Raw genomic sequence first — 12251 nt, 5'->3', positions numbered from 1 at the left:
AATTTAACTAGGCTCCTTGGCTATCAAGTGGTATTCACTTACCCAAGAATCCAATCAGATCTCCTCCTGCCTCAAATCCTTCTTTCCCACTGTTTGAGAGAGTACACTCTGACTGCCCTTCCCACTATCATCATGAAATTCTGTAGGGGAAGTGCCATAGTGAACTCATACTTTTATCATCCTATGATTAGCAATCTCCCATCTCCTTATTGCCTACTTTATATGATTAAATTGCCACCTGCCGAAGGAGGGAAAATATCAAACTTATCTCTATGACCACTCTCAACTTATCTCCATCCATTTCATTCCTACACTTCCATGATGCTTTCTGGAACTCCTACTCTACAATTAGCATATTTCCATCCCTATTAAGCTTCTTCCTTTCATATTCTTTCCATCTTACATTCACAGTAATCTGACTCTCTGAAAAACACTATATTTCTGACAACTCTCTCAAATACTTATTTCTTGAGCCAAACTCTCCAATGCACTTGTAAAGGAGAGGGAGTAGACATTTTTATTGCTCTTCATTGTCCATTTGCTGCAATGTTTCAAAAACTTCTGCTACTTTGAGTTTTACCCCATCAATCTATAATACCCATTCCAGATCCTCTTTATCATTTACTAACCTACAATTTATTATCAAAGTCAGGATCTAGGTTACAGATTTTCCCTCAACAGCAGGCTATGTATTTTCATAATCAGAGATTTCAATATACATCCTGATGCCCTCTAAAACTGGCTCTAATGTACTAATTTCCTACATTTTTATTTTGCCTCAGCTACCCAGAGGAATGATCACATTTTACACCTGATCACTGTGTATAGCTGTGCTTCCTCAATGACTTTAAACTCCCAAATTAATGTCTTTAATCATAATTTCCTCTCCTTCCATCTCTTCCTCTATCTCACAACTCCTAAACCTATTATTCTTACTAATAAGAACTTCCAGTCCTTCTACACTTCCCTCAGTCTGCTCACCCCTGCTCTGACTTCCCTTTCCTCCCTTCATTTTCTTGGTCTATATAACCATACACTGCTCCTATCCTTCAACTTTTTGTGCCCTTATCCTATCACCACCTGAATTTGGATAAAGTTCAACACCAGGTTATTCTCACCCTCAGTCTTTTTTACTCCTACTTAGATGCTGAAGAACACTGATGGAAAAGTTATACAAACATGATTAACAATAAGTTGGAAGTTTTGGGGAAGTGTTCTATGTTCTGCTCACTCTCTGAAAATGATAACATTTCATCTTCCCACCTCTATTTTTCTTTCCTTATTTGTGCTGATGCAATATTTAGGAGGTATGGATTAGAGTTGATTTACTTGATTTGAATGAATTCTCAACTAATTCTCCATCTCCATGTAGCATTTGACTGAAAGCTAGCCACTTAAATGATATTACCTCTCCACAGAAAAAGATGAACATGTTTTTAGCTGCATACAATGTTCTACTTTAGACTTGTAGTTGATAAAATCAATTAATAAATACTTAATAAACAATATACTAGATGACTTTGAGTCTTCTCCAGACCTGGACATTCCCTAGGTAGTATATAAGCTTTTCAACCCAGGGAGTTTTAAGAAATGCACAGTCCAATTTATTTAACTCCATGGCCATTTCTCCTGAAACTAGACAACATAGTTTCCAGCTGATGTTCAATTCACATGCCTGGTTAGTCTGGTTATTAAATGAAGATTGGGAAACAAGACCTTTCATAGATTCAAGCATGGATTCAGCATCTAGCGTAAACTGGAATACTTGATAGTAGATTATTGTTATTTTCAGTGTCCTGTTGCTGGCAGGAATCCCTAGCTACTTCTCACTACATCTGGATGAGAATTTATGAAGTAGAATGAGTAGACTCAGTTGCTAGACCTGACAAAAAAGTTTACTGCTACCATGTTGCCTTGGCTGTGACTACTATATCTCCTTGACTGTGACTGTGGAAACTCTCTCTGATGCTCATCAGTTCTCATGGCTTAAACATCTACAGATGATTTTCAGTTCAGTATATCCAACCATAGCTTCTCCCTTGAATCACAATTTACCATTTCCCTTTTAGATATTTCAAATTGCATAGGTCACACTTAAATCTATTCTCTATCTTCCCTGTTACTGAGAAGAGCATCACCATTTTCCTAGTCACCCAGTTCACAGAAAGTATCCTGCTCAACCCTTCATTCTCATTCACCCTACATATCCAATTGGTTTCCAAACCTTGTCATTTCTACCCTTACATGATCTCTTGTATATTACTCCCTTTACCCTACTCACATAACCTTAGTTTAGGTCTTCATCACTTCTCACCTGTATTATTATAACAGTCTTCTGACTGGTCTATGTAAAGGCAGAGTGTGAGGAAAGAAAATTCTTCACAGAATGTTGCATACTGAGAGCATGAGCCAGCAGTGTCAAAAGAAAGTTCTGATCACTTCACTTTGTATCAGTTGATGCAGGTCAAGAAAGAAAGAAAGGAAGGAAGGAAGGAAGGAAGGAAGGAAGGAAGGAAGGAAGGAAGGAAGGAAGGAAGGAAGGAAGGAAGGAAGGAAAGAAGGAAGGAAGGAAGAAAGAAAGAAAGAAAGAAAGAAAGAAAGAGAGAGAGAGAGAAAGAAAGAAAGAAAGAAAAAAAGAAAGAAAGGAAGGAAGGAAGGAAGGAAGGAAGGAAGGAAGGAAGGAAGGAAGGAAGGAAGGAAAAGACTCTCAAAGTAGGAGTCATCTATGTGTTTGTTTCTTAATATAAAAAAATAGTAACAAAATTCTAAGATGAAAAAATAAACAGGGAGCAAAAGTGTAGCATTTAGGAATTATGTAATTCCTCAACTTGTTTTGGAATTGGTATAGCTTTATAGGATTGGACAGGGACCATTAGATATTTTCCTGATGGCATGTGAAACATTTTTCACATTTCCTACTTTTCTGAGGCATGAGAAGAAACAACAAATTGAATTTTGTGCTTAATGGGTTACACCAAAGTAATGTTCCCTACCTACTTAGTGGATATCTAACCCTGTTCAAAATATAAAAATATTATACTGGATCAAAGACTATAACCCTGGGCAATTTAAGAAGCTGCAAAGGAAAGCAGTAGATATTATGAATTACTAAATGGAGAAAGACTGTGGGCTAAGGATATTAAGCCTGGAGAAGATAAGGGAAAACTTGATGGTAGTCTTAAGACCAAGGTAAAATTATTATAACATCAAGAAAATAATAGTCATTTAACTTTTTTCTTCACTGAGAATATGAGTTACTACACTCAAATGAGAATTGCTATAAGAAGTTATATCTCTAAAATCCTTTTCTTCCTTTAAAGAGTAGTTGACATCAGAGCCAGCAGGGTTGCATAGTGAATAGAGCATCAGGAAGTAGTCAGGCAGACATCTTCATGAGTTCAGCCTCAAACAAGTAATCTGTGTTACCCTGGCAAGTCACTTTATCCTATTTGTGTCCATTTCCTCATCTGTAAAATGAGGTAGGAGAAGGAAAGGGCAAACCACTCTAGTATTTCTAATAAGAAAATCCCAAATGGGGTCACAAAATGTCGCACACAACTAAAGGACTGAAGAACAACAACAAAGACACAAGGAGAAGTTTCTAAGGGCAGATTACATGAGCAACACAGACTTTACTGGCCTGGAAGATTGATTTAATCTGACTCTCTGCATGTCAGCAAAATAATGTAAAGATAAAGCAATTTCTGGAAAGCATCAGTCTCCATCTCTGCAGTCCATAAGACAAGCCTTGCTGACCGTCTATCCTAGGCCCTTGCAACTGAATTTTGAGACTTAGAGATCTTCACAAAAGAGGCAGATCAATCATCAATGCAAAGAGCAAGAGAACTTTATTTGGAACATTCTTATCTGTATAATGAATGCATAGATCCTAATTATAGACTAAAGAATCATGAGCAGGGGAGGAATAAGTAAAGGGATTCAGGTCAAAGAAAAAATAAAGCAGAGGTTCTTTCAACCTGAGGTTTGTGAATTTTCAAAAATATTTTATAATTAGTGATTAATAACTAATTTAACAATATTTTGAAAACTATATTTCAATATAATTGTTACCTTTGGAATCTTATTTATTTTATACACTAAAAATATTGTCCAGATAAAGGTCCATAGGTTTCACCAGAGTACCAAAGGGACTCATGACACAAAAACGGTTAAAAACTCCCACTCCTACCTTGTCAGAGACAAAGATATAACTATAGTACTGGAGGGGTCTGTATACATCTATAATTCAAAGACTTGAAGTTTTGACTGAGATGATCAGTAGGCCATAGCCTGAGGAAGAAAGAGATAAATGACCTTGTGAGAAGTGCCCTCCTGACCTGGCACACATTATATTTGGCTCTTGTCACTCATCATTCAATGTAGATCTCAAGTCACACTACAGAGCTACTGAGGACAAAGATCAAAGGTTTTATAGAGAGGAGGAAGAGGAGGTCTCTATATAGTGTGCTTAATTAGTCTCCTCTCTCTGATGTCATGGGCAGGAAAACACCAATCACAGATAGGCTGCATAGGAGCATGGAAGTTTCTAGCATGGAGGGTTCAAAGGCAGAGGAAAGTCCAGAAAATGGAAAAAGTACAAGATAGGAGAAAATGTGTCTAGAGCAAAGATTGCCTGTGACAAGAAAGGTGACAAATCCCAACCAGGAAGATATTTATGGACATTATAGCACAAAATTAAAGAGCCTTGAATCTTGTGCAACCATGCATGTAATTCTTCTCCTGACCCCATCCTGCCCACAATGATATGGTGGAATCTCCTTGAATAGCAAGAAAACTTAAAGAAGCAAAACAACAATTTATTATTATATAAGTACAATTTTGCCTGGTGATAAAAAGATGAATCATGCTACTTCCAGCTCAAAGAGACTATGATTCATTTATCACCATCTAAAGTATAGGCAAGAGACAAGTGTGGGTTGTGAGTGTACACTTAGAACAGTGTGCATCAGGACAATGGCACACCTCCAAGCTTGCTGGCACTCCAAAACTGGTGGGTAGATATAAAAGCACAGGAATTTTTTCTTTCATGTCTCTCTAGTTAGGATCTATTGTAATCAATTAAACAAGGAACTAATGCTGACTGAGCAGCTACCATGCATACAGCATAATTCTAGGCACTGGGGAGGATACAGAAGTATTAGTAGCTTAAGAACTTGTTTGAAGAGACAAAAATAATACATTGAAATAATCTGAGAACCAAACATTGAGGTTGTTGCAATGATAGTTTAGAAAAGGAAGGGACTGGATAGGATGAACATTTCTTCACAGAGGGGTAAAGAAATGACCTGGGCTTTAAAGAATTAGTAGGTTTGATGGGAGAGGCAAGGAACATCCCAGGAAGGTGAATAAGACCAGCTAAGGCATTGAATTGAGAATGAATGTGGCCTGTACATGGAGATGGGGACAAGACAAATCTGAAGAGTGGAGTAGAAAAAGAAGGAAGGAACTAAAGCTGGATGGCAGGGTAAGATAAGATTCTAAGGAACTCCAAGAGAAGAGAATAAAAATTTAGATTTGGAGCAATAAAAAATAAAATAAAATAGGAAGAGGATAATAATGCACCTGAAAGAACTTTGCTGAAGAGGGGATGAAGTGAACATATTCCTTGCTCCTCCTTGACATTTCCAGAACTGTTCTGCTACCAGAATCATAGCAATCTCCCTTCTTTGAGGTTTACTCCCTTAACCACTGGAGTATTTATCAAGTGCTTACATGTCAGGCAGGTAAATGGCATTGGCCTGGACTCATGAAGAACTGAATTCACAATCTGGTCTCAAACACTTACTAGCTATGTGACCCTGAGCAAGTCACTTAACCTCTGTTTGCCTTGGAAGCAGATAGAAGATTCAGTGAAAAAGTGCTGGGCCTGGAGTCAAGAAGACCTGAGTTCAAATCCAAACTCAGATATTCACTATCTGTGTAACTCTGGGCAACTCACTTCACTTCTATTTGCCTTAATCCACTGGAGAAGGAAATTGCAAGTCACTCCAGTATCCTGGCCAAAAATACTCCAAAAGGGATTACAAATAGTCAGACATGACAAAACAATATGCCATGTACTATGCTAAATTTGGGAGATACGATGATAAAAGTGAAACAGTACCTGCCCTCAATGAGCTTACATTCTACTGATGGGGAAAAAAACAAACACCTAGATATAGAAGTACAATGTATACACAATAAAAAACAAAATGCTTACAAAAAATTTAGGATAGAGGACACTAGTAAATGAGAGAATCAGGAAAGGCTTCATGCACAATGTGATACTTCAGATATGATTTAATAAAAAAAAGATAAAAGACTCTCCAAGATAGAGGTGTGGAAGGTCAGTATTCCAGACCAGGGGTGGGAGTGGAGGGAGTGGGGGGCAGGGATGGTCAGTGCAAAGGTACATTGATGGGAGACAGAATGTCATGAATGCGAAATAATTGCTAAAGTCACCCATTAAATGAGTATACACAGAGAGGAGAATAACATAGAACTCAGAACCTTTGCATGTACCCAGTTAATGGACATGAAGTTTCTAGGGATATGGTAACTCATGCTTGACTCAAAGTCCTTCCGTACTGAGTCACCACATGGCCAGAAGCAATCAGGAAGTTAGTCCTCCTCAAAACATCCAAACATGAGTCCTTATAAATTTCCAGATCTCTGGACACATGCTCCCTAGGAAGGGTACAATTACCCTCAATACAAATACTCTCAATTTATCCTCCATACATACACATAAGTAGGAGCAGTGGAGGCATGTGGTATAAGTAAGCCAAGGCTGGGCTTTAGCAAGGGATGAATGAGAAGTTTTTTTAAAGAGGGAAGAGAAGAGATTAAAGAATAGAAGACAATTTTTAGTTGAATAGGTTAACTATCTAGTTATATGTTTATAAAATCCAGATCTTTGTGACATTTATGATAGCCTCAAGGACTTTCTCTATTTTTTCTAAGAATTCAGTATTTGAATCATATCCTTCCTCTTCAACTTCACCCTATACTCATATGCTAAGAGAGTCAATATACTTACTGAAGTTCTTTCAGATGGATTGGTCCACCAGTTCTCCTGTCCAAACTACCATAACTTACCCTTCATTCTAACTCACCCATACAGACAATCATTTTTTTATGTTAGCAGTACCCAGGAGAGTTGCACTTCCATGAAAAGAATTCTGAAATTCCTTTACCTAACCATAATCTATTATTCCATCTCTCCCTAACATTCATCCCTTTTCTATTTATACTTCATCCTCACCATGACCTCTAATACTTCTACCTTTCAGTACTCTTCCAAGACATGATTGCTACTCTGGTTCCTTTCAAATTCTTCCTTTCAAATCCTGATTCTGTAATCAGTTAAGTGTCACATTATCCTATATTCAAAACTCTCTTGCTTCCTTTCCTACCAAAGTTTATACCTTGCTAAATCTCAAAACTGGATTACTCCCATCATCTGACTGCTCCCTTATTTGATGAAGGGTGATATCGTCACAAAACTGTGATGAATGGTTTTACTACAAACTATCTATCTTTTTTTATCTAAAGTAATATAATTGAACTCTCATTTCAGAAAGGTAATCCTTTTCTCTCCTAATTATCTAATTGATTTCTATTGAATTCCTTTCTAGACTCTCTGTCATTCAGAATATTCAAATAAATTGCCAAATATTTTTAAATTGTACTCTACAATATTTTTCAGATCAATTACATTTTATCCAATCATATGGCCTCTACTCAAACTCATGCCCTTTATTTCCTTTAGCACAGAATATTGCAATATTCACCTCCCTGTTCTCATTGGTTGGTCCCTCCCTTTTCCTATCCATCCATATTCCAATCAACTGCTAAAGGAATATTCCTAAACCACAGCTCTGACCACATCAGTTCCTTTTCCAATGAATTCAATGGTTCTCCATTGCCTCTAAAATTTGTTTAAAAAAATCCTTGTATTTGACATTTAAAGCCCTTTACAGTTTATTTTTCTGTCCTACCTATGCAGATTTATTATATATTACTCCATTTCATACATTCTACAAATAGTCCAGACAGACTGGCCTTTTCAATGTCTCCCCAACACAACATTCCATCTACTAGCTCTAGTCCTTTCCATAGGTTAGCCCCTAGGCCTTCAGCCTCCTTTTATAACCTCTTAAACCCTCTAGTTTCCTATAAAGGTCCATTTATGTTACCTCATCTATAAATTCATTCCTGATTCCCCTCAACCACTAATGCAACCAAATTATCTTATATTTATTTTGTTTGTTTACAAATGTTAAGTTTTAACAGTTTAAAACTGCTCTCGGACTTTGGGGCTATTTGTACATGTTGTCTTATCCAATAGAATGTCTGCCTTGAGTATAAGGATTATTTCATTTTTGTCTCCTTGTTCCCAGAATCTAGCAGAGTGCCCAGAAGATAGTAGGCACTTAACAAATATCTGTTGGTGGTTTAAGAGGATGCAGGGGAAGAGACTATAATGAAGAACAGAAAAAATCCTATTGTCATTTCTAGGCATGAAGTAATAATGTCTAAACAAAGTCACTAATAATGGATATAGGCAGAGAGGAATGAAAAGAGATAGAAAAAAAAACATAAAGATGAAGAGAGAGAAAGAAAGAATGAATTTGTTAAGGGCTTACTCTTTGCCGGATACTATGTTTAACACTGAGCATACAAATGTAAGAGAATAAGATCGTTCCTACTCTCAAGGAGCTACAGTCTAACAGGGGAGTGTTAACACATAAAGGGAAACAGAAAAATGGCAGACAGTATTGGATACTGAGAGCTGTGTGACCTAGTATTGGTTTAGATCAGGCAGAGCCAAGTAAGGAGGAAACCTAGTTTTTGGAAAGATAAGGTAAACTATTCATGAGAGACCAGAGAGGCTCTAGGGTGAGAGTACAAGATTTTAGGGGGAAGGACATGTAGTGATAAGTTGAGGTGAATTATTAATGGTCAAAAAGATAAAAAGATTTCAGTTTATTCTATCCTTTTCTAGTCTTTGGATAGTGTACTTAATGATAAGTTACAAAGTGAATAATTTAGAAATATTAACTGTTAAATTTTTCTAAAAATAGTAGTTCATTCTTGGTGAATGAATGAATTTTTTTAAGTTTGCTAATGCTATTGAAATTAATGGTGTTATATTAAGGGAAATGTGTGTTGCTGTGGAAATGAAGCATACTAAAAGACTGGAAGCATCTGGAGCAAGAGTTCTTAACCTTTTCTGCTTCATGACTCCCTTTGGTAGTCTGCTGAAACCTATGGAGCCCTGCTCAGAATATTGTTTCTAAATGCATAAAAAATCATTTATGATGAAATATGCTTATCCAAAGAGCCTCTTGATAGCTCATGAATAGAATGCTAGGCCTAGAATCAGAAAGATCCCAGTTCAAATCCAGCCTCAAATCTTTAATAGCTATGTAACCCTGGGTTAGTCATTTATCCCTATTTGTCTCAATTTCCTCATCTATAAAATGAGCTGGAGAAGGAAATGGCAAACCACTCCATTATTTTTATCAGGAAAACCTCAAATGGCATCATGAATAGTCAGACAAAACTGAATAACAACAACAAATGGTTATCAAAATATTTTCTTTTAATGTTCATGAACCCTAGGTTAAGAGCTCCTGTGAGAATCTGGACCAACTTTATTTTTTTTGTTCTTTGACAAAACTCAGAAGAGTAAACTGTTGTGTTGTGTTGTGTGTGTGTGTGTGTGTGTGTGTGTGTGTGTGTGTGTGTATTATAAATACCTTTGGACTGACTGACCTAAAATGAATCTTTCATGAAGAAATTTTACTTATGATACTTGGAATAGGGGATGTCCAAAAAAAAAAAACCCTTCTCTCATATTCAACATAAAGGACTAACATTTCTATTTCTATAGCATAAGTACTAAGTAGGATTGTAGATAGTCAGAACTAAATCCATATCTCAGCCATTTGAAAGCAATTGAATTAAATATGAGGAATAATTAGCAGGGCAATGACCGGCATTGGAAAGACTTGGGCTTGAACTAATGATTAGAGTGGTAGATAGAGCTAAATTTATAGTCAGAAAGTCCTGCATTCAAAATCCTACCTACATACATAGTGTCTAAATCCATGATAATCAAATTTTAGTTTTTTGTTATGAGGGTCCCAATTATAAGTTTGTTTTAAATCAAGTGAAGACTCAAGATCATCTGCAGAGCTCATCAGTCTTGAAATCTTATTTTGACAAATATGAGACAAAGAAATTTGTTACCTATCTAAATTTATAGATTTTCTCTAGACTATTTTATGGGTACAGTGAATAGAAAGCTAGATTTACAGTCAGGAAGATGAGAGTTCAATCTGATCTCAGAAAGTTACCAGTTGTGTGACCCCAGCAAGTCATTTAATTTTATTTGCCTCAGTTTCCTAATCCGTAAAATGAGCTGGAGAAGGAAATGGTAACCACTTCAGTATCTTTGCCAAGAAAACTCCAAATGGGACCAGGAAGAGTCAGACGTGACTGAATAATAACATCTTATTATACCAGAATTTTTATATCAACTACTGCTTGAGGTAGTCCAGCAATTATCTGGCACTTAACAATCTTTTTTTTTTTTTTTTTTTTTTTTTTTTTTTTTTTTTTTTTTACAGATGTTTAGCTGAACTCTTTGCAAGAGGAGTTTGCTAATGAGTTTAGATTACAATCTATGTGTACACTATCATATTTGTAAAAACCTTTTTCCTAAATTGCCTGCTTTTAATGTCAACAGCAAACAAATCTAAAAGATATTTATTAAGAACTTAACAAATAAGGGTAATTAGATGGCTCAGTGGACAGAGACTGAAATCTGAAGATCAGAGGTCCTAGGTTCAAATCTGGCCTCCAACATTTCTTAGTTGTGTGATCCTGAGCAAGTCACTAAAACCCAGTTGCCTAGTCCTACCCCATCTTCAACCTTGGAACCAATACTCCAATCTAATTCAGAAGGTAAGACTTTAAAAAAAAAAAAGAACTTAATAGATAAATATAGTGTTAGATAATATAAGACATAAGCCAGCTTCTGTCCTCAAAGATCTTACAATCTAGTAAACCACAGAAAGCTAAGGGGAGGGGGGCATAGAGAAAGCAATATGAAGGAAATGAACTTGATCCTGAGAAAACAATTTCGACTACTATGGATTTTCCACTTTTATGCTGTAAATCACTTTACTATTTGCAAAACTTTCTTCTGTCAACAATATTCTAAGGTATTTAGAGAAGGAATCTGAAGCTTAGAGAGGTTAAAAGACTCAACTCAAATTGTAGAGATAGCCTCCAGGTGGAATAATAATAATAATAATAATAATAATAATAATAAGTAGTAGTAGTAGTAGTAGTAGTAAATGTAAATATAGAATCCTTAAGACTTTCAAATAACTTTACATATATCATTTGATCCTCACAACTCTAAGGTAAGTACAATTATCCCCATTTTACAGATGAGGAAAGTGAGGAAGACAAAAAATTCAAACTGTTCTTCCTGACTCTAAGACCAATAATGCACTATCCACTTTCTAATTCACAGTCTAGCAGTCTAATCACCATTCCAGGCAGTATTTTTAATTACAGGCTTTTGCCTTCAAAAGTATTGTGTAGTCTTCAGGAGAATTAAGGTTTCAGAATGATGTTCCTTTCAATTTTGAGTCTTTCAAGTTCATGACCAGGTTTTCTCCTAGATCCAAGTGGTGTAGTGATCATTTCTCATCAAAAAGTAAGAAAAAGAGAACAATTTAACTTTTCAATTGTATTATAACTGCAAGAATCAATATAAAAGCTAAAGAAAAGGTCCTGTGAAGGCTCCTCCCATTCCCTTTTTTCTTGGCCTTACATGTAAATTGTTTCCTGACCCTTCTTCTCACATATTAAAATTAGTGTGAGATCTTGAAGGTATCTTTCTAAGCTGCTGTTCCTTGTATCAGAAAAGGAGAGAGGGGAACCTTAAGAAATGAAGAGACAAAGAAATGTAAAAAGGGCACACCCAGCAGGAGACAATTTCCCTCGTGGATATGTAGTTCTTGCTTTTTTTTCACTCCTTACTTATCAGTGACTTTGCAGAGAACCTTGTTCTGTGGGACTGTAGGATAAGGCCAACCATTATCTCCTCGTGGAAATTGTCCCGGTGGCGGCGAACACTGAATGAAAAGCTCGGATGAAAATTAAAGTGTGCAAACAAAGAGAACTCCCCCCAGCTGCTAGCCAGCACCATGCAGCCTCATAAAGAGACG

This window comes from Gracilinanus agilis, chromosome 4, assembly GCF_016433145.1.
Source record: "Gracilinanus agilis isolate LMUSP501 chromosome 4, AgileGrace, whole genome shotgun sequence".
Classification (NCBI taxonomy): Eukaryota; Metazoa; Chordata; class Mammalia; order Didelphimorphia; family Didelphidae; genus Gracilinanus; species Gracilinanus agilis.
This window is presented reverse-complemented; position numbering follows the sequence as displayed.